The sequence below is a fragment of the Chiloscyllium plagiosum genome, unplaced genomic scaffold (assembly GCF_037043375.1).
Source record: "Chiloscyllium plagiosum isolate Xiang-an unplaced genomic scaffold, Cpla_swu_hap1 HiC_scaffold_29, whole genome shotgun sequence".
In the NCBI taxonomy this organism is placed as follows: domain Eukaryota; kingdom Metazoa; phylum Chordata; class Chondrichthyes; order Orectolobiformes; family Hemiscylliidae; genus Chiloscyllium; species Chiloscyllium plagiosum.
Window position 1 is genome coordinate 9,154,722 of NW_028270167.1, and position 22,470 is coordinate 9,177,191.

At 42.4% G+C, this 22,470-nt stretch overlaps 1 non-coding gene across 1 annotated transcript; it reads right to left on the bottom strand.

The window, feature by feature from the left end:
- Positions 1 to 13,769: 13,769 nt before the first annotated feature.
- On the bottom strand, positions 13,770 to 21,306 carry gig2p (uncharacterized). Its single transcript, XR_015751968.1, has 2 exons — positions 21,045 to 21,306; positions 13,770 to 16,549 (listed from the first exon to the last, which is right to left on the bottom strand). It is a non-coding gene; the product is annotated as an uncharacterized gig2p (transcript).
- Positions 21,307 to 22,470: the final 1,164 nt, after the last annotated feature.

Sequence of the window (22,470 nt, forward strand, 5' to 3'; positions counted from 1 at the left end):
AGCCTGCAGACAAGGGTACTGTTGTCTGGTGGACCATCCTCTACATTGCAGAGGCTGAATGCCAGCTCTCAGATACCTCCTCCTATCTCCCCCTGGACCATGACCCCACCATGAAACATCAGGCCATTGTGTCCACTACGGTCACTAATCTCATTTTATCTGGTGTTCTCCCCTTCCACTGCCTCCAAGCTGATAGTCACCCAACCCCACACAGGTCACTTTTACCTCCTTCCAAAATCCACAGACAGGACTGCCCGGGGAGACCCATTGTTTCTGCCTGCTCCTGTCCCACAGATCCCATCTCTTCCTACCTTAACCCAGTCTCTTCTCCCCTGGTCCAGTCCCTTCTCCCGTGGTCCAGTCCCTTCTCCCGTGGTCCAGTCCCTGCCCAGCTATATCCACAATTCCTCTGATGCTTTGCATCAGTTTCAGAATTTCCAGTTTGCGGACTCCAGCCAGTTTCTCTTTACTATGGACATGCAATGTCTTTACAAGTCCATTCCCCAGCAGGGTGGTCTCAGGTCTGTCTACTTCTTCCTGGAACAAAGACCTGAACAGTCCCTACCCACCACCAACCTCCTCTGCCTGGCCGAGCTTGTCCTTACCCTCAGCAACTTCTCTTTGACTCTTCCCACTTTCTTTAGGTCAGAGGGGTGGCCATGGGTACCCGCTTGGGGCCCCAGTTAGACCTGTATCTTTGTGGGGTATGTGGAACACTCTTTATTCCGGTCCTATTCCTGCCCCTACCCACAACTGTTTCACTGGTATATCGATGACATCATTGGTGCTGCTTCCTTCTCTCATCCACTCCTATGTCTGTCCAGCTATTCTCTCTCTTTGGGCTCTATCCACACTTAGCATTTACTCCTTACCCTTCCTTCCACCCTATCTTCTGCACATAAACCAACATTTTCCTAGCTACCATCAATTCTGAGGAAGGGTTACTTGACTGGAAATGTTAATCTGATTTTTCTCCTCAGATGCTGCCGGACCTGAGCTTATCCAGCAATTTCTGTTTTTGTTTAAGATTCACGGGGGACTTAACAGCATAAATGTGGAGTGGTTGTCTCCCCTTGTGGTTGAGTCTAGGGCATGAGGGCATCATCTCAGAGTAAAGGGTTGCACATGTAAGAGAGAGATGACAAGGAATTGGTTGTCTCAGAGGGTGGATTATCTGTGGAATTCTCTACAGAGCTCTTTACATTGTAAAGATTAGATTCCCTACAGTGTGGAAACAGGCCCTTCGGCCCAACAAGTCCACACTAACCCTCTGCAGAGCAACCCACCAAGACCCATTCTCCTGCACCTAATATTACAGGCAATTTAGCATGGCCAATTCACCTAACCTGCACATCTTTGGACTGTGGGAGGAAACCGGAGTACCCTGAGGAAACCCACGCAGACACGGGGAGAATGTACAAACTCCACACAGACAGTTGTCCAAAGCAGGAATTGAACCTGGGTCCCTGGCACAGTGAGGCAGCAGTGCTAACCACTGAGCCACCATGCCACCCTAAGGTCTGTTGAGGCTAGACAGTCACATATATTCCAAGATATTTGGAATTCCTGAAGAAGGGCTCATGCCCGAAACGTCGATCCTCCTGCTCCTTGGATGCTGCCTGACCCGCTGCGCTTTTCCAGCAACACATTTTCAGCTCTGATCTCCAGCATTTGCAGTCCTCACTTTCTCCCTATATTCCAAGATAGACAGTTTTGTATGGGAATCAAGATTTACAGAGAAAAGGCAGAAAAGTAGAGTTGAGAACTATCAGATCAAACACGATCTCATTGAATGGCAGAGCAAACTTAATGGGCTGAATGGCCTACTTCATATGGTCTTGTGATCTAACTCAACAGCATGCACCTCTAAGCATCTAGTGGCTCCCTTCCCTTGACATCAGCTTATTTGCTGGGCTTGGCTTCCAATGGGCACAGAATACTCTGGAGCAATCCACAAGACTAGGTACTAGAATACAAATTCATGACTCCCAGCAGGAGTAAGTTTGACATTGGGACCTGTATGATGGGATAAATCTGGGAGAGGAGGAGGAGGGTAGGTCTCAGAGTGGGGAGCATATTAGGAGCACAGGATGCATTCTGGATCTTGTTGGACTTGGCCCACAGTGCTCAGAGGGCATTTCACCCTAAGGCTGCCTTTACCTCAGCCCAGTGGCAGCTTTCCCAGGGTCAAGGAAACCCTAGACCAGACTAAATCAGAGGATGTGAGCCTTGTCAAAAGGTTTAAATTCCTCCCCACCTGGGACCGGTTGGAGGAGGGTTCAAGTTGGAGTTGAACTTTTGAAAATTATGACACAAGCCTCCCCATATATCAACCCCTCCACTGTCCAATCATACTTCCTGGCACCACTCCCAAAAAGGGAAAATACTTGAAAATGAAACTGATACAATACATGACTAGGCAGGCGTAGGAGAATACAGACCGTGAGGAGGCAAAAGGTTTTTAGGTTGGAAAGATGTCATGTGTTGACATAGGCTTGGTGGGCCGAAGGGCCTGTTCCTTTGCTGTGCTGTTCTTTGTTCTTTGAACATGCTGAGTATATTGGAGCTCCATTTTGAAGTATCCTGGATGAGTTTGACCAGTGTGTGACATTTGCATCTTAAATTGTTTTGACTAATATGACAGTAAGACTAACATTCAAACATCTACTGATGCAGTGTTGTTTGCTATTTTGGAAACTACCACAATCTTTATAATGCCACTTCCTGCAGTTTTACTGCAGAGTAATTCCATTGAACTGTCAATCTCTGGTCACACCACGTGAAAATTTATGAAGTGTGGCACTTTTACAGGTAGTGGATCCCTCCCTAGTCTCCATCATCTCAAAATATACACAGCCTGCTCACAAAGTGAGTGTTCACTGATCATAGCTTTTATGAGGACCATTTGCCTTCAAGATCTGGTGCCTAGATTCAACCAAGGATAGGGTTTCTCTTCCAAACAAGAGTCATCTCAGTCTCAAAACACTAACCTTCTTTCTCCAGAGAGGCTGCCAGAGTTTCTCCTGCATTCTCTGACTTTACAAATGCAAATCTTTTTTATTGACTGCAAACTTGGGGGGGCGGCACGGTGGCACAGTGGTTAGCACTGCTGCCTCACAGCGCCAGAGACCTGGGTTCAATTCCCGCCTCAGGTAACTGACTGTGTGGAGTTTGCACATTCTCCCTGTGTCTGCGTGGGTTTCCTCCGGGTGCTCCGGTTTCCTCCCACAGTCCAAAAATGTGCAGGTCAGGTGAATTGGCCATGCTAAATTGCCCATAGTGTTAGGTGTAGGGAATGAGTCTGGGTGGGTGGTGGGTGGTGGGTCGGTGTGGACTTGTTGGGCCGAAGGGCCTGTTTCCACGCTGTAAGTAATCTAATCTGAAACTTGTGAAAATTCCACAACTGCTCTATGAAGTAACAACAAAATCTGTTAATGGTACATTTAATGTAATAATAATGCCCCAACCTCATAGGGGGTGTATAAATTAAAATTGAGACTCGAAACAGGAGATTGTGTACAGACCAAAGTACTTTCTGCATTGTCGATAGGAATGTTACATGACTAACCTCATGAGTTGGAGATGCCGGTGTTGGACTGGGGTGTACAAAGTTAAAAATCACACAACACCAGGTTATAGTCCAACAGATTTAATTGGAAGCACTAGCTTTCAGAACGACACTCATTCATCAGGTGATAGTCGCTCCGAAAGCTAGTGTGCTTTCAATTAAACCTGTTGGACTATAACCTGATTTTTAACCTCATGAGAGCACCATCTAGTGTTTCATTGTGGTATTTTCCAATTTCTTCCAACAGCCAATCCTGTAGAGTCTGTGCTCTGTCCATTGGGAATGGTAAACACATTACACAGAAAAATCTGAGAAAAGGTGACAAGGAAGACACTTATCCAAACACAATATGCTGGAGTACTTAAAGGCATCTGACATGGGTCAGCTACAAATAAAATTGACAGAACAGGGGATGCTGGAAATCAGAAACAAAAACAGAAATTGCTGGAAAAGCTCAGTGGGTCTGGCAGTATCTGTGGAGAGAAATCAGGGTTAACGTTTCAGATAGAGAGACGCTTCCTCAGAGTGGATGGATCAGCTATAAAGTAAATAAAACAACATTTGACCAGTCAGTTCAAGTACTCATTCAGAGAATGTTCCATCAAAATGCTCAAAGAGCTGAACATTTCAATGCCACATACCCGCACTCTCCCCGTATCCCTCAATTCCTTGCAAGATTAAGAATTTATCAATCTCTGCCTTGAAGACATTTAATGTCCCAGCCTCTACTGCGCTCCATGGCAACGAATTCCACAGATCCACCACTCTCTGGCTGAAGAAATATCTCCTCATTTCTGTTCTAATTTGACCCCTTCTAATTCTAAGGCTGTGCCCACGGGTCCTAGTATCCCCACCTGAAGAATTTGCTTTCTTAGCCACGGACTAAATCTGCAAATTTAGAGAATCCTGGGCTATCATTCCCAGATCCCTTTGTACTTTGGCTTTCTGAATTTTCTCACCATTTAGAAAATAGTCCATGCCTGTATTCTTTTTTCCAAAGTGCAAGACCTCGCATTTACTCACATTGAATTTCATTAGCCATTTCTTGGACCACTCTCTTAAACTGTCTAAATCTTTCTGCAGCCTCCCCACCTCCTCAGTACTACCTGCCTGTCCTCCTAACTTCATATCATCGGCAAACTTTGCCAGAATGCCCCCAGTCCCTTCATCCAGATCATTAATATATGAAGTGAACAACTGCGGCCCCAACACTGAACCCTGCGGGACATCACTTTTGTCACTAGCTGCCATTCCAAAAAAGAGCCTTTTATCCCAACTCTCTGCCTTCTGTCAGACAGCCAATCCTCAATCCATGCCAGTAGCTCACCTCGAACACCATGGGCTCTCACCTTATCCTTCTGTAAGGCACCTTATCAAAGGCCTTTTGGAAATCTAGATAGATAACATCCACTGGGTTTTATATCTTCAAAGAATTCTAACAGTTTGTTAGGCACGACCTCCCTTTACTAAATGTGTGCAGACTTGTTCTAATCCTATCCTGCACTTCCAAGAATTTAGAAATCTTATCCTTAACGATGGATTCTAGAATTTTAACTACAACCGAGGTTAGGCTAATCAGTCTGTAATTTTCCATCTTTTGTCTTGATCCTTTCTTGAACAAGGGGGTTACAACAGTGATTTTCCATTCATCTGGGACTTTCCCTGACTCCAGTGATTTTTGAATGATCACAGTCAGTGCCTCCGCTATTCCCTCAGCCACCTCTCTCAGAACTCTAGGATGTAGCCCATCGGGGCCAGGAGATTTATCAATCTTTTAGCTTTTCTAGCACTTGCTCTTTTGTAATAGCTAGGTAAAAACAATGACTGCAGATGCTGGAAACCAGATTCTGGAACAATGGTGCTGGAAGAGCACAGCAATTCAGGCAGCATCCGAGGACAGGCAAAATCGACGTTTCGGTCCTGATGAAGGGCTTTTGCCCGAAACGTCGATTTTGCCTGTCCTCGGATGCTGCCTGAATTGCTGTGCTCTTCCAGCACCATTGTTCCAGAGACTTTTGTAATAGCTACCATACTCTATTCTGCCCCTTGACTCTCCTTAATTGTTGGGATATTACTCATGTCTTCCACTGTGAAGACTGACACAAAATATTTATTAAGTTCTTCAGCCATTTCCTTATCTCCCAGCACTAGCCTTCCTGCATCAATTTGGAGTGGCCCAATTTCTACTTTTGCCTCTCGTTTGTTTCTTATGTATTGAAAAAAACTTCTACTATCATTCCTAATATTACTGGCTAGCCTACCTCTCCTTCCTTATTTCTCTCTTTGTTATCCTCTGTTTGTTTTTGTAGTCTTCCCAATTGTTTGATTTCCCAGTGCTCTTGGCCACTTTATAGGCACTCTCTTTTTCGATGATACATTTCCTGACTTCCTTTGTCAGCCATGGCTGTCTAATTCCCCTCGGATAATCTTTCTCTTCTTTGGAATGCACCTCTGACCTGTGTTCGCAATTACACCCAGAATCTCCTGCCATTGTTGCTCTACTGTCTTCCCCACTAGGCTCTGCTTCCAGTCGATTTTTGTCAGTTCCTCTCTCATGCCCTTGTAATTACCCTTATTTAACTGTAACACCATTACATCCGATTTTGCCTTCTCTCTTTCAAACTGCAGACTGAACTCTACCATATTATGGTCACTGCCTCCTAAGTGTTCCCCTACTTTAAGATGTTTTATAAAGCCTGGCTTATTTCGTAGCACTAAGTCATACAGAACCATACAACACAGAAACAGATTCTTGGGGCCAACTCATCCAAGCCAACCAAGTATCTCAAATAAAACTAGTCCCATTTGCCTGTGTTTGGCCCATGTCTCTCTAAACTTTTCTGATTCATGTACCTGTCCATTTGTCTTTTAAATATTCTAATTGCACCCATCTCGACCACTTCCAATAGTCCATTCTATACCCCCACCAACCATCTGTTTGAAACAGTTGCCCCTCAGGTCCCATTTAAATCTCTCCCCTCTGACCTTAAACCTATGATGTCTAGTTTTGAACTCCCCTACCCTTGGAAAAAGACCTTAGCTATTCAGCTTATCCGTGCCCCTCATGATTTGATAAACCTCTATAAGGTCACCCCTCAGCCTCCGACGCTCCACTGAAAGAAGTCCCAGCGTATCCAGCCTTTCTTCATGACTCAAACCTCCATTCCCTGCAACACCCTTGCACATTTTTTCTGCACCTTTTGCACTCACAGCGGAGTCTGGTGGCCCATGCCTGAAATAATCTGCTCGTCCTAACTTGTTTCATTAATTCAGCTTGAAAGCAGAACATCTCATCTCGTTCACAGGTTTATTCCTTCAGCTCTATTCTTCTCAATGAGGAGACATTTTCCTCAAATCTTCCTTCCTCCTATTTCCACTGCGTTCTGAGGTGTGTTCAGACCATGGAATTATTGTTGGATTGTTAATCCAGAGACCCAGGTCATGTTCTGGGAACTCAGATTCAGATCCCACCACTGCAGATGGTAGAATTTGAACTAAATACAAATCTGGAATTAAGAGTCTATGATGCCCATGAATCCATTGTCGATGGTCAGAAAAAACTGATCTGGTTCAAGAATGACTTTTAGGGAAGGGAACTACCCATCCTCACCTGGTGTGGTCGAAATGTCACTGCAGATAGACAGCAATGTGATTGCCTCTCACTTTCCCTCTGGGTAGTTAGGGATGGCAATAAAAGCGGGCCTATCCAGTGATGCACTCATCCTGTAAACTAATTAATTTATTTTAAAAATAGGAAGGGGTGAATAAGCATTTGATGAAAGAGGTGGATGACAAAGCAGGAGGAGATGGAATTCCAGGGCATGAAAGCACAAACTGATGAGCTGGACATCCAATTAGAAAGGAGTGAAAACCTGGAATTAGTTCCAATTTGATTCTGCAGTGAGCAGCATTAGAATATTTATATTTTAACCTAGTTTTCCGATCAACCCATTCAGAGATGTTATCACTGGCCATGGATTAGATGGTACTTGAAACCAGGCCTCCATGAGTAGGGACAGTACCACTATTCCACAAGAGGGCCCAGAATATTTCTAATGGGTGATAAATGATGGACTGAATGGCCTCTTCATTTATAATTAAATAATGAATTTCACCTAAAACTGATGCTCTGGTCATTCATTTCATTACTGTTTGGGGCAAATTGGCTTGCGCCCTTTGACTCTAATCTTAATTTTACTTCATAGCCCTCCAATGCTCCTTACGATGCTTTACTACATTGAGCAGACTATTGGTTGTTTTAGCTTTTATGCTATTGGTTTGTTGTCATCAAAGGCAGGGAGATGAATGAAGGCCTGAGTTGGAGGGACAGAGAGTTAGAGACACAGAGGATTGAAGGGTATTGGAGGGCTGAAGGAGACTATAAAGACAAGGAGGAGCGAAGCCAAGGAAGAATTTGACGAGATGATCAATTATAGATGAAAGCTTTAAATGGAAATGTTTGGTGGGGAGCCAATATATATTAATGAGGGTAGTGTGATGGGTGCACATGGTAGGATCTTCAGACGACCTGCAGTTTATCTACAGTGAGGGTGATAGGCCATGAGCCTCGATGAGAGGTGGGGGCAGTAGCAGAGAGAGAATGACAGCAAGAACTAATAGATGTGATGAAATTCAGTTCAGAATTAGTGACAATTCCCAAATCTGAGAATGGAATCTTCTTGCGCAAATCTGGAACCCTTCCGACCAGCTCAAGATATTATGGAGGTGGATTGGATTGGAGGGGAATGTTGGTTGGAATTGAAGAAGTGGCGCGCAAACCCAGCCAGATTTATTAACATTATCCATTTGGAAATAAGTGTTTTGTGTGTGTGTGTGTGTGAGAATAAATTGATTTCAGGTGGGTTGCAGATAAGTTTTTAGATAGAAAAGCAGAGAGTTGCACCACCTAATAATTAAGATGGACTTGACAGTCATTTCTCACCTATTGTTTTGCGGAGGGACAGACTTGCATGCTCAAGGCTGTTGTTAGACAGAGTTTTAATAGATAAACGAGTGAAGAGTTATGGGAGAGCAGACAGAATAACAAGGTTGAGGTCACAATCAGATCAGTTATGGAATCCCTATAGTGTGGAAGCAGGCTATTTGGCCAACAAATCCACACCAACCCTCCTACCCAGACCCAGCCACCCTGCCTAATAACTCTGTATTTCTAATGGCTAATCTACACACCCCTTGACACTAAGGGATAATTTTGCATTACCTATCTACCTAAGCTGCACTCTTTGGAATGTGGGAGGAAACCAGAGCACCCAAAGGAAACCCAGGCAGACACGGGGGAATGTGCAACCTCACACAGGGGTGAAATTGAACCCAGGTCCCTGGCACTGGGAGGCAGCAGTACTAACCATTGAGCCACCATTGCCACCCAGTCATGGTCATTTTGAATGGAAGAGCAGTGTTGAGGAGCTGAATGGCATTTTCCCTGGCTCCTTTTCTTATGCTGTTATTGATATGGCACCTTTTGCCACTTCAGGGCATTCCAATAAAACATTTTGGAAGTGCAGTCACTATCATAACATTGAAAACACGGTGGCCATTTCTTCAACATCAAGACTGCACAACAACAATGAAATAAAAGACCAGGTCATCTATATTAAGTAATTTTAATCAAGGGCTAAATAGTATCCATGACTCTCAGACTGTGGGAGTTCCCTTACTCCTCTTTTGAACCAACCAATGAAGGCTGATGTTTATTGGATTATGAAAAACACCACATCTTTTCTGAAATAAAAAGAACTGAGAATGCTCGAGAAACGTAGTAGGTCTGGCAGCGTCTCTGAATGAAGAAACTGGGTTAACATTTTGAATTCTTTGGAATAGCACTGTTTATTTCTGCCATCTTCCTTCATTTTGTTTTAATGCCCAGCTCCATCTAACAATGCAACTTCCATTATTTTATCTCAGTTAATTCTTCTATTTTTCCAAGTCACATATTCCAAAAAGTTTGATTTTATACATTCCATTTTTTCTCTACAATGCATCATCCCCTCCAATTCAGTTTGAAAGTAGAAACTTTATTCTGAAGAAAAGTTATTTCAGTGTTGTCAGGTGGCAATAAAGGGAAGTCTTTTACTGAAATTAAAGGACATAGTGAGGACTGCAGATGCTGGAGAGTCAGAGCAGATTGAATGTGGTGCCGGAAAACGCACAGCAGTTCAGACAGCATCTGACGAGCAGGAGAGTCAACGTTTCAGGCAGGACCCTTCATCGGTCTGACTCTCCTGCTCCTCAGATGCTGCCTGAACTTCTACACTCAATCTACAATGAATTAAAAGCACCTGACTTGATAAGGTGACTGTCACATCACATCACAGATGTTTGAATTTCCTGAGACACTTCACAACATCAGTTTAAGGGTAACATATTTCCCACCATAAAAATGCCAGGCTATGATCATCACCAATAACAGTCAATCTAGCCACCGCCCCTTGACATGGTGTTACCATCACTGAATCTCCCGCTGTCAACATCCTGGGGGCTACCATTGATCAGAAACTCAACTAAGCACATCACATTAACACAGTGGCTTACAAGAGCAGGTCAGATCCTAGGAATGATGCAGCGAGTGTCAATATCAATTCTGAAGAAGTAATATCAGATAGGAAACGTTAACTCTGTTTCTCTCTCCATATCTGCCCTGTCAACACATTTAGTATGTTTCAATAAGTTTTTATTTCATTCTTTTAAACTCTGATGACCTACCCAGCTCTCAAGAAAATTCCTCCATACCTGAGATTATCCTAGAAGAACCTTCTCTGGACTGCCTCCAATGTCAGTTTGTCTTTCCTTAGATAAGAGGATTAGGATTCTCCACAATATTCTCGGTGCGGTCCAACTGGTGCTGAATACAGTTTTAGCAACACTTCCCTATTTTTTACTAGATTCCCTTTGAAATAAAATCCAAATTCCAATTGCTTTCCCTATTGCCTGATGAAATTGGATGTTAGCTTTTTAAGATTTATGCACAAGGTTTCCCACAACCTTTTGTGCTATAACTTTTTTTCAGTTTGTATCTGTTTATATAATGTTGAGCTTCTCTATTCCTCCTGTCAAATTGTGTAACCTTACATTTTCTGATATTATATTCCATCTTCCACCTATGTTGGCAAAATTGGTGACAGTACATTAATTTCTCTCATTCAAGTCATTCCTATATATTATAAAGTAATTGTGTCCCCAGCACAGATTCCTGTGGTGTTCCATTAGTTACAAGTTGTCTTCTTGAAAACTCACCCTTTATCTCAATGCTCTGCCCTCTGTTAGTTAGACAATCCACTGCACTGTCCTTATCGAACTGACCCAGAGGAGGTACAATGCTGTTCAGCTACTGAGTGACACTCTCTCAGTATTTCCCAACAATGACATTGCTCGGCCAATTCATTCATCTTCTTGACAGTCCATACTCTGGTCCACACAGCAAGCAAGAACTTTGAAACTGTTGGACAATTAGATTAGATTCCCTACAGTATGGAAACAGATCCTTTAGCCCACTCCGACCCACCAAAGAGTAACCCACCCAGACCATTCCCTATATTTATCCCTGACTAATGCACCTAACACTATGGGCAATTGAACATGGCCAATTCACCTAATCTGTACATCTTTGGATTGTGGGAGGAAACCAGAGCACCCGGAGGAAACCCACACAGACACGGGGAGAATGTGCAAACTCTACACAGTCATCCGAAGTTGGAATCAAACCCGGGTCCCTGGCACTGTGAGGCAGCAGTACTAACCACTAAGCCACCATGCTGCCCCTGATAATACCACTAAACCATTGCCTCCCCCTTGCAGGCTCTTTAACTGTATCCCCCCGAATCCCCATACCTGCCTCACCTGTAATCACACCCACTTATTCCCAATCACAAACTAAATTAGACTTACCGAGTCTGAAGGGGTGTGAGAAACTCCAGAAGCAAAGTGTCCAGATAACATGGTCTAGATTAGAGTGGTGCTGGAAAAGCACAGCAGGTCAGGCAGCATCCGAGGAGTAGGAAGATCGAGCCCTTCATCAAATATGACAACATTTGCAATCCTCACTTTCGCCCTGTCCAGGTAACATGCCCACTCCCTGATATGATGCAAAATCTGCAGCTTGGACTCCACCTTCTTAACTCGGATCCAATATTCCTCAAGCTGCAAACACTTCAAGCAGATATTTTGCTCTGGATTACCTTGCTCTCTAACAGCTCCCACATGTCCACATCATCCATCCTGTTACTGCAATCGTATTTCTTTAGCTTATGAAGTAATTATATTATATTCCCCGCCCTTTGTGTTTTCGTGAAATCTTAAAAAATTAAACACACCAGTATCAATCTTGCACTTAAGAATTTATTGTTCAGAAAAGAAGAAAATAATGACAAACCGAAATATGAGCTGAAGACCTCACTATTCCTTTAAAGACTAGATACATTCATCATTCCTATTCATCAATCAGCTGCTTTACTTACACTTGCATCTTTATTTTGGTTCCTGATGTCACACGGCCACTGGTCTCACTGTGGCATAGATTCTCAATCCATGCCTTCTCTCCTCCTCACTTACCTCTCACACTGGAGAGTTTATTTCATGCAGCGAAACTTAGTTCAAGTGCCCTGATTTCCCCTTTCCACCAAATTCCCACTTTGAAGCAAATTCCCAACTTTACTCGTTCCAGCTTTGTCTCAATCAGACAAACCTCCATTTGCATTGACCATGCTCCTTATTGAATTTACAAATAGAAGATTTGTGTCTGAAGGGGTTTAATGATTAAGATTTGAATGGTTCTGTAGCCATGGTGACTTATTTTAAATCATTGTATGAGAGGGAGATTTCCCGGAGAGAAATGGGTTTTTGTTTTAATTGGGAGGGTTTATAAACAAAGCACACAGTAATTAGGCCTTCAGGTAGAACTATTTTTGGAGCTAAGGGGAAACACCCATCTCATGGAAAATAGCATTTTAGTTTCAGTTTGGAACAGTTCTGCAAGTTTCTTAGCTGAAGATGGATATGTAAAGCAGATGCTCCTAAGGAAGGGAGAAGATAGTTAGAATTCCAAAAATAGATTATTTTAATCCAAGGAGTTTAGTTACAGGTTACAGACCAAAAGTGTTATTTTCAAGACTTAAACTTCTGAAGGGGTTATCTTAATTCTGAGAAAGTTTAAGTTCAGTTGTATGATGAATCAAGGAAGGGGCTATCAGAGTCTCATGACCAAGCCACAACCAAATCATGATTTAGAGACACTGGTGTTGGACTGGGGTATACAAAGCTAAAAATCACACAACGCCAGGTTATAGTCCAACAGATTTATTTGGAAGCACTAGCTTTCGGAGTGCTGCTCCTTCATCAGGTGATCAGATGAAGGAGCGACGCTCCGAAAGCTAGTGTGCTTCCAATTAAACCTGTTGGTCTATAACCTGGTGTTGTGTGATTTTTAACTTTGTACAGCCAAATCAAACGCTTTGTGTGATGGAGAAGGGAACTCTCTCTGGTTTGAGTACTATAATGGGATGTTGTCAGGATTAATGGGATTGTAACTTTAATATGTGTTTTGAAATCCTTAAATGCATGTTATATGCACATAGTTTTTAAAAAAATATTGATTATTCATCTATTTTGGACAATGAATGCTTTTCTGTTTGAAATTAAATTGGTAATATTGCATGCGTGTTTGTTAGTGAGAGAACACCTTGCTAAAACAAATTTATCAAGCCAAACATCAGTCTGAAATCTGAATTGTCCAGTAATAGCATGGGATGATAACAATACCTCGAAGTTAATGCTAATAGGGCAAACAGTATGTGAATTAATTAGTTCATTGTATTATGGCATGTGTTTGATTGAAATATAATTCTAACTAGAAAGTGCAAGCATGAACTTTGTTTTAACTTAGAAACGTGGAAAATAGCAGGAGTAGGCTATTTGGCCCTTTGAACCTGCTCCACTATTTAATATGATCATGGCTGAACATACAGTCTCAGTATCCCATTCCCGCTTTCTTTCCATACTCCTTGATCCCTTTAGTTGCAAGGGCTACATCCAGCTCCCCCTTGAATGTATCTAATGTGGGAGAGAATTCCATTAGTTAACTACTCTCTGAGAGAAGAAATCTTTTCCTCACTTTTCAGTCCTGAATAGCTTATTCTTCCAGTGTGCCACAGTGGGATTCAATGACTTTCACAAGAGCCTGCATGCGTACTTTTAACACAACATTTAATTCAGCATTTATTAAACAAGGAGAAAGAATGAACTACATTATATGAGACAGAAAGGTTGGAAACGTTTCCGTACAAACACCAAAAAAAATTCAAATTAATTCCATTCATTTTTATCCATACAAACCACCAAACCACAGTGAAGTTTCACCAGTATTCCCAAGCAAAGATTTTTTTTATCAGGTTAACAAAGCTTCTGACTAGATGATTTTCCTCAGCTAATTATCTCTCTCTGAAACCCTTAAAACAAACTCTATTACTTGGCCAGCAGAAGAAACATGAGTTCCCTAAACTCAGTTTTCGACAGTACTGCAGAAACTGGCAATGCCAACTGAGGCCTGGATCTTTTTAACTCCAGGTTGCAAGCCAACAGCTCTGATGACGAATCATGCATTTGGGTCAAAAAAATGGGATGGCAACCTAATATCTAAATGGACAGAGACTTCAGGGTGCTGCAATGCAGAGGGGTCTAAGTGTACTCATTCACAAGTTACAGAAAACTAGCATGCAAGTGCAGCAGATAATAAAGAAAGCAAATGAAATGTTGGCTGTTATAGCTAAAGGAATAGAATATAAAGGTAAGGAATTCAGCACCGCCTTCCTAACCTGCAATCTTTTTCCTGACCTCTCCACCCCCACCCCACTCTGGCCTATCACCCTCACCTTGACCTCCTTTCACCTATCGCATTTCCAACGCCCCTCCCCCAAGTCCCTCCTTTCCTCATTCCTGAAGAAGGGCTTATGCCCGAAACGTCGATTCTCCTGTTCCTTGGATGCTGCCTGACCTGCTGCGCTTTTCCAGCAGCACATTTTCAGCTAAGGAAGTATTGTTGCAACTATACAAGGTATTGGTGAGACTGTATCTAAAGTGTTGTGCACAGTTTTGGTTCCCTTATTTGAGGAAAGATGAAGTGCCATTGGACGCAGTTCAGAGAAGCTTCACTAGATTGATCCCAGAGATGAGGGGTTGTCGTATGAAGAGAAAATGAAGAGTTTAGGCCTATACTGTCTGGAATTTAGAAGAATGAGGGGAGATCAAGTTGAGATATTCGAGATGATAAACAGTGTGGATAAAATAGACGGGGAGTGAATGCTTCCTCTTGTGGGGCATTCTAGGACGAGAGGTCATTGTCTTAAGATAGGGATAGCAAATTTAAAACAGAGTTGAAGAAAAACGACTCCTCCCAAAGGGTTATGAATCTGTGGAATTCACTACCCCAAAGTGGATGGTGGGACAGTAAGTCATTCTAAGGAGGAGTTAGACAGATGTTTGATTGGTAATGGATTTAAGGGCTATAGGGAGAAGGCAGGAAAATGGGGGTGAAGAGCATATCAGCCATGATCGAATGCTGGAGCATACTTAATGGGCCAAATGGCCTAATTCTGCTCCTATACTTTATGAACTTAGACTTAAAACATCAGCTTGCTCTCTCTCCATGGATGCTGCCTGACACACTATGATCTCCAGTACTTTTTTTTCAATGTAGTCGCTCTACTAAAAACAACAAATGTTAGAGATCACAGTGGGTCACGTAGCATCCATAGAGAGTGAGCAAGCTAACATTTCAAGTCTAGATGACTCTCCATCAGAGTTCTTTAATGCACTTTGCTACCAACCCCCAATATTTTTATTTCCAGGGTTGTAAAAACTTTTTAAAGTGCATGTATACAAAGAGGCCTCCAGACCTCCTGGCATCAGAAGTATAAAAATAAGTCTGAAAATGAAACTAATTCAATTAGGTGAATTGGCCATGCTAAATTGCCTGTAGTGTTAGGTGAAGGGGTAAATGTAGGGGAATGGGTCTGGGTGGGTTGCGCTTCGGCAGGTCAGTGTGGACTTGTTGGGCCGAAGGGCCTGTTTCCACACTGTAAGTAATCTAATCTAATCTCTCTCCTTTCTCAACACAAAAGTAATTCAAAGTATAAAATAAGGTCATTTTTAACAATTGATGCTGAAAATTCCCTGCAGTATATTGTTAACAAGGCAGTTAATATGAGACAGAGAAACATGAGACAGAAAAATAAATGAAGTTAGCAATCATGTCAAGTTGATGTGGTTTCACTTTTGAATGTTTAGCTGCATATGTGTTTTGCCATGAAAGGGCAGATGGTCTGTCCACATCCCCAGCAGAGCTGTAACTGATGAGAAGGTACCATTGTATTTTTACAGGCCTGACAATGCTCCACCATCTCTGGCCCAGGCACAGGCTTGCTGTTCAGGTTTGCTTGAAGCAAGTCTTTCAACTGCTGTGTTGTCACAGGATCAGGGGAATTTATTACGTCAATCACCTGGATCCTTTGTGGATCCCAAACACAATCTTCCTCTAATCCACTGGGGACATTTCTCATCCCACAGTTGGGAGGAACCCATGCTGTATCATATCCATGTTGTTTCCAAGTTGTTGACATGGGATGATTTTCTTTATCTATTTTCTTGACTTTTCCTACTTGTACTTTCAACATTAAAATAACTCTATCATTTGGAGTGTTAATGGGATATCTTCTGGCTTTCTCCCTGTCTCTACTGACATAGACCCCTGGACCGAGCATGCCCTTGCTTGATTGCTTGAAACCTGATTGTATGATGGACCTTGCATTGCTGACTGAGGTACCATGGTACATGATGTATTCTCTGCCATTCACTGGTTCCTGATTTGAATGCAAATGATGATTATTGTCATGAACTGTCTCCCATCCAAAAAATTGTAATGTCATCATGCCACTGGCTCCCGGCTGTTCAAACATGCAAAAATGCAGTGTTCTGTAAACAAAACACAAAAATAAATTTAAAGTAAAGATAATGATGTATCTGTTTGAAGATTGCTTGGTCTTACATTCATTTTGTTTGGGCTCCAACTCAATCAGCATGTGTAAATAAAATAAATAAGTGCATTGTGTCACCATAACCTGATGGCCATCAGGCAAGGGAAGAAGAGCCCTTCATGGTAACCTGAAACCAGTGATGGGAATTTAACCCACACTATTAGCATCATTTGGCTCTGTAAAGCAACAATCCAGCCAACTGAGCTAAACCAATTCTCAAATGCATGCATGAGGCTGTGAATATTTATTAAGTTTCATATGTATTTGTTTATGAATGTCTGTATGAATCAGTCTATCGCACTAGTTTATCCACTGCTGTGGAACAATGGCTCAAATATCTTCCTATGTACTGTGTAATTCTTTACACATGTCAGTGTATTTATATTTGCCACAGTAAGGTTACTTGTTAAAACAAGTCTAGATTAATTTAGAATATCTGGCATGGACAAGTTGGACTAAAGAGTCTATTTCCATGCCGTACATCTCTACAACTGTGTGTGCGTGTGTGAGCGTGTGTGTATGTGTGAGTGAGTGTGTATGTGTGTGTGTATGTGTGAGTGAGTGTGTGTGTTTATGGGTATGTATGTGTGTGTGTGTATATGTGTGTGAGAGTGTGTAGGGGAATGTGTGTGAGTGTGTGTATGGATATGTGTGTGTGTGAGTGTGTATGGGTATGTGTGTGTGAGTGTGTATGGGCATGTGTGTGTGTGAGTGTGTGTGAGTGTGTATGGGTATGTGTGTGTGTGTGAGTGTGTATGGGTATGTGTGTGTGTGTGAGCGCATGTATGTGTGCGTGTACGTGTGTGTGAGTGTGTATGGGTATGTGTATGTGTGTGTGAGTGTGTATGGGTATGTGTGTGCGCGTGTGTGTGAGTGTGTATGGGCATGTGTGTGTGTGAGTGTGTGTGAGTGTGTATGGGTATGTGTGTGTGTGAGTGAGTGTGTACGTGTGTGAGTGTGTATGGGCATGTGTGTGTGTGTGTGGGTATGTGTGTGTGTGTGTGAGTGTGTGTATGTGTGCGTGTAAGTGTGTGTGAGTGTGTATGGGTATGTGTATGTGTGTGTGAGTGTGTATGAGTATGTGTGTATGTGTGCGTGTGAGTGTGTGTGAGTGTGTATGGGTATATGTGTGTGTGTGTGAGTGTGTCTGGGCATGTGTCTGTGTGTGTGTGTGTGAGTGTGTATGGGTATGTGTGTATGTGCGTATGTGTGTGCGTGAGTGTGTATGAGTATGTATGGGTATGTGTGTGTGAGTGTGTATGGGTATGTGTGTGTGCGTGTGTGCATGTGAGTGTGTGGGAATGTGTGTGTGTGAGTGTGTGTGAGTGTGTATGAGTATGTGTGTATGTGTGTGTGTGTATGGGTATGTGTGTATGTGTGTGTGCGTATGGGTATGTGTGTATGTGTGTGTGCGTGAGTGTGTGTGAATGTGTGTGAGTGTGTATGGGTATGTGTGTGTGTGGTGTGTGTGAGTGTATATGGGTATGTGTGTGAGTGTGTGTGTATGTGTGTGCATGTGTGTATGTGTGTGTGTGAGTGTGTGTGTGTGTATGTGTGTGTGAGTGTGTGTATGTGTGTGTGTATGTGTGTGTGAGTGTGTGTGTGAGTGTGTGTGAGTGTGTATGGGTATGTGTGTGCGTGTGTGTGTGTGTGTATGTGTGTGTATGGGTATGTGTGTGTGAGTGTGTATGGGTATGTGAGTGTATGTGTGTGCATGGGTATGTGTGTGAGTGAGTATGTGTGTGAGTGTGTATGGGTATGTGTGCATGTGTGTGTGTAAGTGTGTGTGAGTGTGCATGAGTGTGTGTGTGTGTGTATGGATATGTGTGTGTGTGTGAGTGTGTATGGGTATGTGTGTATGTGTGTGTGTGAGTGTGTGTGTGTGTGTGTGTATGGGTATGTGTGCCAGTGTGTGTGAGTGTGTATGGGTATATGTGTGTGTGAGTGTGTATGGGTATGTGTGTATGTGTATGGGTATGTGTGTGAGTGTGTGTGTGTATGTGTGTGTGTGAGTATGGGCGTGTGTGTATGTGTGTGTGTGAGTGTGTATGGGTATGTATGTGTGTGTGTGAGTGTGTGTATGTGTGTGTGAGAGTGTATGGGTATGTGTGTGTGTAAGGGTGTATGGGTATGTGTGTGTGTGTATATGGGTATCTGTGTATGTGTGTGTGTGTATGGGTGTGTGTGAGTGTGTATGGGTATGTGTGTGTGTATGTGTGTGTATGTGTGTGTGTGAGTGTATATGGGTATGTGTGCATGTGTGTGTGTATGGGTATGTGTGTCTGTGTGTGTGTGTGTATGGTTATGTGTGTATGTGTGTGTGAGTGTGTATGTATGTGTGTGTGTATGGATATGTGTGTACGTGTGCGTGTGTGAGCGTGTATGTTTGTGTGTATGGGTATGTGTGTGTGTGTGTGAGTGTGTATGGGTATGTGTGTATGTGTATGAGTATGTGTGTGTGTATGTTTGTGTGTATGGGTATGTGTGTGAGTGTGTATTTGTGTATGTGTGTGTATGTGTGTGTGTGTATGGGTATGTGTGTATGTGTGTGTGTGTATGGGTATGTGTGTCTGTGTGTGTGTGAGTGTGTATGGGTATGTGTGTGTGTATGGTTATGTGTGTATGTGTGTGTGTGTATGTATGTATGTGTGTGTGTATGGATATGTGTGTACGTGTGTGTGTGTGAGCGTGTATGTTTATGGGTATGTGTGTGTATGGGTATGTGTGTATGTGTATGGGTATGTGTGTATGTGTGTGTGTATGGGTATGTGTATGCATGTGAGTGTGGGTGAGTGTGTATGGGTGTGTGTGTGTATGGGTATGTGTGTGTGCGTCTGAGTGTGGGTGAGTATGTATGGGTATGTGTGTATGTGTGTGAGTGTATGTGAGTGTGTATGTGTATGTGTGTATGTGTGTGTGCGTGTGTGTATGTGTGTGTATGTGTCCGTGTGCGTGTGTGTGCATTGCATATCTGCAGCAGTTAGTTTGTTGCCAACATCGCTTTAAATTCTTGGGTATTTATGATCTGGCTGATCGCCATCAACAAATTATCAAGCATTGACTTTTGGAAAAAGTGAATCCCAGGACCACTCAAGTCCACTTTGTAAACATTGTTGCAAACACTTATGTGGCACATCACATTTACAATGTTCATACCAATTACAGGTAAGTCCATTTGTTGATCGGTTTCATGCACAGTTGGGTGGGGATCCAGAATGTGCTGTATCCATGTGGTTTCCAAGGTGTTTTTTTTAAGCAAGGGATGATGGTTTACATCTCTTGTCTTACCTAGATCAAACTTTTAACAGTTAAGCTAACTTTGGTAGTGAGATGAGCATTTTAATTGAAGTTGATAGCTTTCTTTTTGCTGATGAATCCAAGGGACTAACTGAAGCCACACTCTATTCATGTGCTTGTTTCTTTGAGTAACCATGTCTCAGGGGCCAATGACCTACTGTGACTCTCAGAGGTCACGGTACCACATAGCAATAATGGTAGGGAACAACATTCCCTTTAGGAAGTATTTCCTGGTTAATTGCACAGACCCAGCTCTGAAGAAGGGTCATTGGCTTCGAAATGCTAACTCTGCTTGATGCTGCCAGACCTGCTGAGCCCTTACAGCAATTCCTGTTTTTTGTTTTAGTTTTTCAGCATCTGCAGTAATACAGTCATGGAGTAATACAGCACAGAAACAGACCCTTCCATCCAACTCATCCATACCTAAACTAAAGTAGTCCCACTAGCCTGTGTTTGGCTCATATCCCTTGAAACCTTTCCAATCATGTACTTGTCCAAATGTGTTTTAAATGGTGTAATTGTACCTGCCTTTAATACTTCTTCTTCCAGCTCATTCCAGAAACACCCCCCCCACCTCCCCCACCCCCGTTTGGGTGTAAAAGTTGACCCTCAGGTCCATTTTAAATGAAGGAAAGTGGGACTAGGTTAGTTTGGGGAACTTAGTCAGCAGAGACTAGTTTGACCAAAGGGTCTATTTCCATGCTTTATGACTCTTTGATTCTATGACTCAGTGGCTCAAAACATTAACTCTGTCTCTCTCCATAGACAGTGCCAGACATACTGAGGCCTTCTAGCATTCTCTGTGTTTGTTTCTGATGTTTGTCTGATCAGGACACTTTGGCTGAATGCAGCCACTCCCTAATTAGATGGGCTCAGTAAATACAAGCCAGGAATTATACCTGATACTTCCTCGTTTATCAAACTCCTTGACAGAGCACTTAAATTAGCAACTGTGCTGCATTTAAAATACAGATTAGAAAATGATACCTATTTATTGACTTGCAAAACTTATACATCTAGCAGTTACAATTAAATCAATAGTGAGGAAGTAGTCATAAACGCCTGTAGTGGCCACAGCTTTTCGACAATAATAAACAATCTAAAGTCTTCAGCATAGAAGATATCAGCAAACTCACCAACTTGATCGACTGAGTTCTGGCAGTTCTTGAAAATGTCGCTGTTAAAGTAGATTTCTTTACAGGACTGAGAGCTACTTTGCTTTCACACACTGTGTCAAAATTTTACTTTCAATTTCAATATCCAAAAATAGAAGAAAGAAGGCAGCCTTGCTGTGATGTCGTTGCTGTTATGTCCTTATGAAACAAGGCAGCTGTTACGTAAGAGTCAGAGGTCTGCTTGACTACTCATTAAAAACTTTGATCCACATTCTGACATTGACTTCCTTTGTCTCTCCTTATACACCAAAGGCTTCACCACACTTCCTGATAGACAGAGAGCTTTGCTGGCTTTATCTGCCAATAGTATCATTGCTGGATTACTGCTTGATGAATGCCCTGTGTTAACTTCTTTCAGTGGCTACTCTTCCCATCCAAGATAAAAGACAAAAAAAACTGCAGATGCTTGAATCCAAAGTAGACTGGCAGGAGGCTGGAAGAGCAGAGCAAGCCACGCAGCACTAGGAGGCGGAGACGTTGATGTTTTGGGTGTGCCCCTTCTTCAGAAGGATTGTAGGGGTGCTTCCCTTACACCAGAGGTGGGGAACCTTTTCATGTTGGAAGGCCGCATTACGTTAGTTGTAACCTAATAAGGTTGCACCCAAGAAACTTCAATTATATACTCTTCAAATTTCACATTATTTTGTAAAAACCTAACTACTATGTACTAACTAAAAAAAAAATTCTAAAGTTAACTAACCTTATAATGACTTTGGTGTGACTGATTTTTGTCGGAAAGCATTTGAATATTTGGTTGCAGCATGGAGGTCTGCAGTTTTAGCTGATCCTCTAGATGGGTATCCGTCATTTGTGACCTTAAGAGCGTCTTGCTTTTGGTTAAGTAGGAGAATGTAGATTCACAGCAATAAGTGGGGATTATTTTGTTGAATTTTCTTTTACTCTCTGGTATTTTAAATACATTCATTTTTAGAGTAAAATGAAAATAATAAAGGATGAAAAAAAACATATTGATAAAAAATAAAAGATTTGTTCTGCAAAATTTGGATTCATTCATAAGGCCACAGGTTCCCCACCCCTGCCTTACCCCTACCCCAGTCCTGAAGAAAGGTTACACTAGAAACATCGAATTCTCCACTCCCTTGTGAGAAACAAAAGCTCACTCACTTCAATAATTTCAGTCCGAGACCAAAAATCTGAACTAGTAGTGCCGTTTTATTTGTACACTTGCGAGTGCGTGCAATGTCTAATGCCAGGTAAGACAATGACAAATACACATCAAATCCAACAAACTCTCGAAATTTATACAGTTTGAATCCCCATATTTTTTCTTATTTCATTGTTTGCCCCCTCCTCCGCTTACATCACTCATTTCCTTAAGACTGATCCCACAACTTCTGTTTATCCGGCCTTGACCGTGACAAATGCC